The sequence below is a fragment of the Mauremys mutica genome, chromosome 15, assembly GCF_020497125.1.
Source record: "Mauremys mutica isolate MM-2020 ecotype Southern chromosome 15, ASM2049712v1, whole genome shotgun sequence".
In the NCBI taxonomy this organism is placed as follows: Eukaryota; Metazoa; Chordata; order Testudines; family Geoemydidae; genus Mauremys; species Mauremys mutica.
The window spans coordinates 29,920,022-29,926,113 of record NC_059086.1 but is presented as its reverse complement, the minus strand read 5'-3'; the positions used below and the strand labels follow the sequence as shown (position 1 = coordinate 29,926,113).

The 6,092-nt window shown below is 50.2% G+C and overlaps 1 pseudogene; it reads left to right on the top strand.

The window, feature by feature from the left end:
* Positions 1-5,111: 5,111 nt before the first annotated feature.
* Positions 5,112-5,716, top strand: LOC123350492 (annotated as a pseudogene).
* The last annotated feature ends 376 nt before the right edge of the window (positions 5,717-6,092 follow it).

Below are 6,092 nucleotides of genomic sequence, written 5' to 3'. Positions count from 1 at the left end.
TGTGGGGTATACACTGAAGTTGGGCCTCTATTATGGTGTCTTTAAAAAGCGCCCATGCAGCTTGCAGGGATTTCACTTTAGTCACTGTACCTTTTAACTTCTGTTTAACTAACCCCCTCATTTTTGCATAGTTCCCCCTTTTGAAATTAAATGCCACAGTGTTGGGCTGTTGAGATGTTCTTCCCACCACAGGGATGTTGAATGCTATTGTATTATGGTCACTATTTCCAAGAGGTCCTGTTATAGTTACCTCTTGGACCAGCTCCTGCACTCCACTCAGGATTAAATCTAGAGTTGCCTCTCCCCTTGTGGGTTCCCGTACCAGCTGCTCCATGAAGCAGTCATTTAAAGTATTGAGAAATTTTATCTCTGCATTTTGTCCTGAAGTGAAATGTTCCCAGTCAATATGGGGATAATTGAAATCCCACACTATTATTGAGTTCTTAATTTTGATAGCCTCTCTAATTTCCCTTAGCATTTCATCGTCACTATCACTGTCCTGGTCAGGTGGTCGATAATAGATCCCTTATGTTATATTCTTATTAGAGCATGAAATTTCTAACCATAGAGATTCTATGGAACATGTGGATTCACTTAAGACTTTTACTTCATTTGATTCTACACTTTCTTTCACATATAGTGCCACTCCCCCCTCTGCTCCCCCGCACAACCTGTTCTGCTTCTGTCTTTCTGATATATTTTGTACCTCGGAATGATTTTGTGCCATTGATTGCTCTCAGTCCACCAGGTTTCTGTGATGCCTATTATATCAATATCCTCCTTTATCACAAGGCACTCTAGTTCATCCATCTTATTATTTAGACTTCTAGCATTTGTGTACATGCACTTTAAAAACTTTTCCCTGTTTATTTGTCTGCCCTTTTCTGATGTGTCAGATTCTCTTTTATGTGACTGTTTATCATCTGATCTGGCCCTTACATTATCCTCTTCCGTCCTCTGCTCCTGACTATAACCTGGAGATTCTCTATCATTAGACTCTCCCCTAAGAGAAGTCTGTGTCTGATCCACATGCTCCTCTGCAGCAGTCGGCTTTCCCCCATCTCCTAGTTTAAAAACTGCTCTACAATCTTTTTAATGTTCAGTGCCAGCAGTCTGGTTCCACTTTGGTTTAGAATATACAGTAGGAAGAGATATATACACAGAGAAGATGAAAAAATGGGTGTTGCCATAACAACTGTAATGAGACTAATCAATTAAGGTGGGCTATTATCAGAAGGATTAAAAAAACTTTTGTAGTGATAATCAGGATGGCCCATTTCCGACAGCTGACAAGAAGTTGTGAGTAACAGTAGGGGGAAAATTAGCATAGGGAAATAGTTTTGACTTTGTGTAATGACCCATCCACTCCCAATCTTTATTCAAGTCTAATTTAATGGTGTCCAGTTTGTAAATTAATTCCAATTCTGCAGTTTCTAGTTGGAGTCTGTTTTTGAAGTTTGTTTGTTGGAGAATTGCGACTTTTAGGTCTGAAATTGAGTGTCCAGGGAGGTTGAAGTGTTCTCTGACTGGTTTTTGAATGTTAAAATTCTTGATGTCTGATTTGTGTCCATTTATCCTTTTGCGTAGAGATTGTCCGGTTTGGCCAATGTACATGGCTGAGGGGTCATTCCTGCTGCAGGGGCTGGGCTCAAGAAGGGATGCTCATCTGCCATGTGTTGTCAGGTTAAGGGAGTGGAAGACACTCATCCTGGGCTGTGGGTGGCAGGGGCAGAAGCCAAGTCTCTGCTGACAGAGGCTGGAACCAGCCGTAAATCAACTTCACTCCATTCAGTTATTGTTTAACCCCGACCCCAGCCTGAGTTCTGGGGAATGTTTGCAGAGACTGAACAGCTGTCAGGACGTTGGCACAGGTGGTAAATCCAGGGCACCCAGCTCAGCCTGGATTCTGGCGAACACTATCTGATTGCAGGACCAGCCCAGAGACAACAGAGAATTGACTCTTGCCCAGTGAATGCCTGGCGAAATTGCAAGGGCTTCGCTGAGAAGTTTTCCTGGTCCACCCACACAACCCCCACCGGCCCTGCCAGCTGGAGACATGGGCCCAGACGTGGAGAACAGAGAGAAAGGGGCTGAACTGTTTATTTCCGTGATGGCCTGGGCCAAGCATCCTGACCCCAGGATGTGTTGTGTGTTGGAAGAGAGTTTGACCATGTCTGAGTGGCCAGAGAAGGGCCAATCCCAGACGCTGCCCTGCCAGGAGGTGCTTGGTGTCTCAGCGAGGACTAGTGTGGGGAGAGCCAGCCAGCCAGCACGTGAGGGCCTTGGCTTTGGGAGGATCCTTAGCTGCTGGCCCATCCCCTCTGGAACAAGATTGTCTCCATGTGAGGCCGGCCTGCCCAGGGGCAGGGAGCTTCTGAGTGGGTCCCTGGGGCAGAGATAGACCCCTATTCCTGGGGGAGTTCTGCTCTGGGGGGCCAAGAACCCCCATAAGGCCGTGCTGGGGAGGCCAACGTGGTGGGAGGGAAGCTGCACGGTCTGAACACGGGCAGAGCTCGGTGGGATAAAGGGGAGCAGCAGAATCCCCGGTCTTTATTGACCGCTGATCCGGTAACATCAGGCCGGGGCCTGGCCCATTGCCAGGAGTCAGACGCCCCTTCCCAGCTCCTGCAGGCGTGTGCCACGTCGGCAACCACATCCGGGATTGACCCGCTGGAGTCGTCTCCGGACATGTCTATGGTTGGGCTGCCAGGACACACCCTGCTTTGCATCTTCCCGGGGTCAGGTGTGCGGCAGCCTGTTCACTCTGCTTGTCCTGGGCCATAAATCCATCTGCACTGGGGTTGGGCACCTTGGGGCCGAATATGGGCTCTAGGAACGTGGGAGATCCTGGACCCCACATCCAGAGGAGAAGTGCGGAGATGGCAATGGAGAGTGAGAGCTTGGAGGTGTCTCAAGAGCTGCTCTAGATCCCAAAACCCTCCAGGGGCAGGTTGTGTGGCCTAGTGGGCAGAGCACCTGGTTGGGTGTCAGGACACCTGGGTTCTTTCCTTAGTTCTGCCACTGACCAGCTCTGGGACCCTGGGCTGATCCCTTCCTCAGCCTCTTCTTCCCACCTACCTATTTCCTGTACCAAGTTCAGAAGGCACCTGCCCCTGCACCCACGGCTGCCCAGCATCCTGCCTGCCCCTGTCCCGCTCACCCCTGTATGGCACAGTGGGAATTTTCTGTAATATTTTTATTAATCCTATGGGTGACTCAGTTTCCCTCTGTACTTTGCATTGCTACCCATGGGGGCAACAGGGTTAGGCCTGCTCTCAGGGACAGCCCAGTACCAGGGGGGCACCTTGCTGCCCTTCAATGAACAGGGTTATTAAGGAATCTGCCCAAAGAAATCCCATCTACATGCACAGTCCTAGAGACACAATGGGAAGCCCAATGAGACAATGAGAATCCCCTGCCTGCCCCCCTGCCACGAACCAGCCACCTGGAGGAAGGAGGTGTTGCCCACCTCTCAGCAGGGGAGCTGAGCAGAGACTTCAGCTCAAGCAAGGTCACAGGCAGGGGCTACTCCAGGAGACTGGCTAAAAGCTGGGGCGTAGCACCCACTCTGTGGGGTGGGACACCCCGTCCCTTCCTCCCTGGTCCGTGGCCACCCAGACAAGCTGTTCTCTGCAGGACCGCTCCCCTCCTCCCCGACCCCTTGGCCTCAGGCAGGCTGGGGTCCGGCCCAAAGGAGGAGGCACTCGGCCGATGTTTGCCCCACAGAGGGGTCAGTGAATGGGGACCCTGCCAGTGGCTGCCCAGCAGAGCCAGGATGGGATGGCAGCAGTGATGAGCTGCCAAAATCTTAACAACCGGTTCCCTACTGGGTCTTTGGCGGCAGGTCCTTCATTCGCTCTGGGTCTTCAGCAGCACTTCGGCGGCGGGTCCTTCAGTGCCACCGAAGACTCAGAGCGAGTGAATGACCCGCCACCAAAGTGCCGCCGAAGACTTGGAGCGCCGCCCGGTGAGTAAGCCCCACGTGTTTTTTTACGTGTTTTTTTTTGTTAAGTTCATCCCTGCTGGGTCCCTGTCAAAACTGTTCAAATTGGGCCCCACACTTCCTAAAGCTGGCCCCGCACATCGGGGTTGCAAAATTGTATCGGGGCCAGGTAGGGAAGGCTATGCCTCCCAAAACAGCTGTCCTCCCCATCCAACACCCCCCCCACGTCTTGCCCCCCTCAGAACCTGCAATCCATCAACCCTATCCCTGCTCCTTGTCCCCTGACCACCGACTCCCAAGATCCCCCCAACCCTAACTACCCCCTCAGGTCCCCACTCCCTACCCAACTCGCCCCGCTCCCTGTCCCGACTGCCCCGACTCCCTCCACACCCCTGCCCCCTGACAGCCGCCCCCCGAAACTCACTGTTGAATAATAGCTGACTGCATCTCCAAATATAATACGTATGTAGCCAATAAGTCCGATTTAATAGTCTTTATTGGATTCTGATATTTATTGCAAAATTGAACTAAGTGCATTGATGAAGCAGTTTTTACAAGCACTAGTATGAATTGAAGCTAGCAGTTACATTAATTTAATCTCTGTTCTGTGGATATGATGAAAAGCTTGGCAAGAATTTAGACAGTAGCCATGGCAAATGTTACAGAACACCATCGTGGGGTAGGGGATCATATAGCTACTGCCAGTGGCTGTAAACAAAAGAAATGGTGTTTTAACAGTTAGCCAGTGAGAAACTATAGTATTTCCATTATTATCCAAACAGGTCTTAAAGTTATTGCCTTTCTTCCTGATGTGTTAAAAGCAATTACATTGGTTAATAAAATTCAAAGACAAGTTTTGTTTTTCCTAGTCACAAAGTGTAAAGGACAGATCCTCTTAGAATGCTGGGTGATATACTCTTACCATTATCTCTCTAGCTATTTTTCTATGTAAAACAAGTTACATGTTTAACCCTGTCTGAAACAAAGAGACAGATTAACATGAATAGATAATATAGGCTTTAAAAACAGAACTATAAACTGGAGAAAATGAGGCAAAAATAGAAAGGAAATGTAAAGGAGAGGATTTTGCTAGGGGAACAGCTGCTATTATTTAGAACATACAGACAGGCAACTCACTGCCACCCTGGGAAGGTGAGGGCTAGGCCGAAGCCCGAGATGGCGGCCTACCTCACGCACCAGCAGAAGGTGATGCAGCTCTACAAGCGGGCAATGCGCCACCTCGAGTCCTGGTGCATCCACCGGGACAAGTATCGATTCTTTGCCTGCGTGCTGAGAGAACGGTTCGAAGAACACAAAAATGAGAAGGATATGGTGAAAACAGTAAAACTGCTGAGAGCTGCTGGGAAGAACTTTGGGCAAAGCAGCATCCTCAACCTTACATCTTCCCTGATTCTCCTGGAGGCACATCTTATGAGAGATATGAATGTTACAAGGCTCCTGAGTGGGTCTTGGATTTCTGGCATCCTTCTGAGAAGGCAATGTATCCTGATTATTTCTCCAAAAGAGAGCAATGGAAGAGGCTGCGGTTAGAAAGCTGGGAAAATGAGGTTAAGCAACTAGAGGATGAAACTCCACCTGGTGGTCCTGAGAATGAAGCCTTGCCCCCAGCTCGCAAAGAAGGGCATCTGCCACTTCTGTGGTGGCATTATGTAACCAGACCCCGAGAACGGCCAATGTAAAAGAATTTGTGCATGAACAAGCAAATTACACTTGAGTGGTTTGTTCTCCATAACCAGTAGGAATTCCAGTTAACATGCACTAATGCACAATAAAACTAAAATAAATGTGAAACCCCCCCACCGAGATCCCATCCCTCCCCCCACTCCAGCCCCGTCAGCCCACAATTCCTCCTCCCACGAGCCTCGTCATCCCCCGATTCCTCCCCTCCCCTTCTTACCTTGGGCTCCGCAGGCTGCCAGCTGGGAAGGTGAGGGCTGATTGCAGCAGCGGCAGCTGCTGCTGGGAGACAGGACACCTCGGCTCTGTGCAGCTGAAGAGCCGAGAGTCCTTTGCTCGAGCGCTACCTTCCCCCGATTTGCCCCGCAGCCCCCTGATTCCTCCTCCCCCCGAGCCTCATCACCCCCAATTCCTCTCCCCCCGCGAGCCTCATCACCCCCAGATTCCTCCC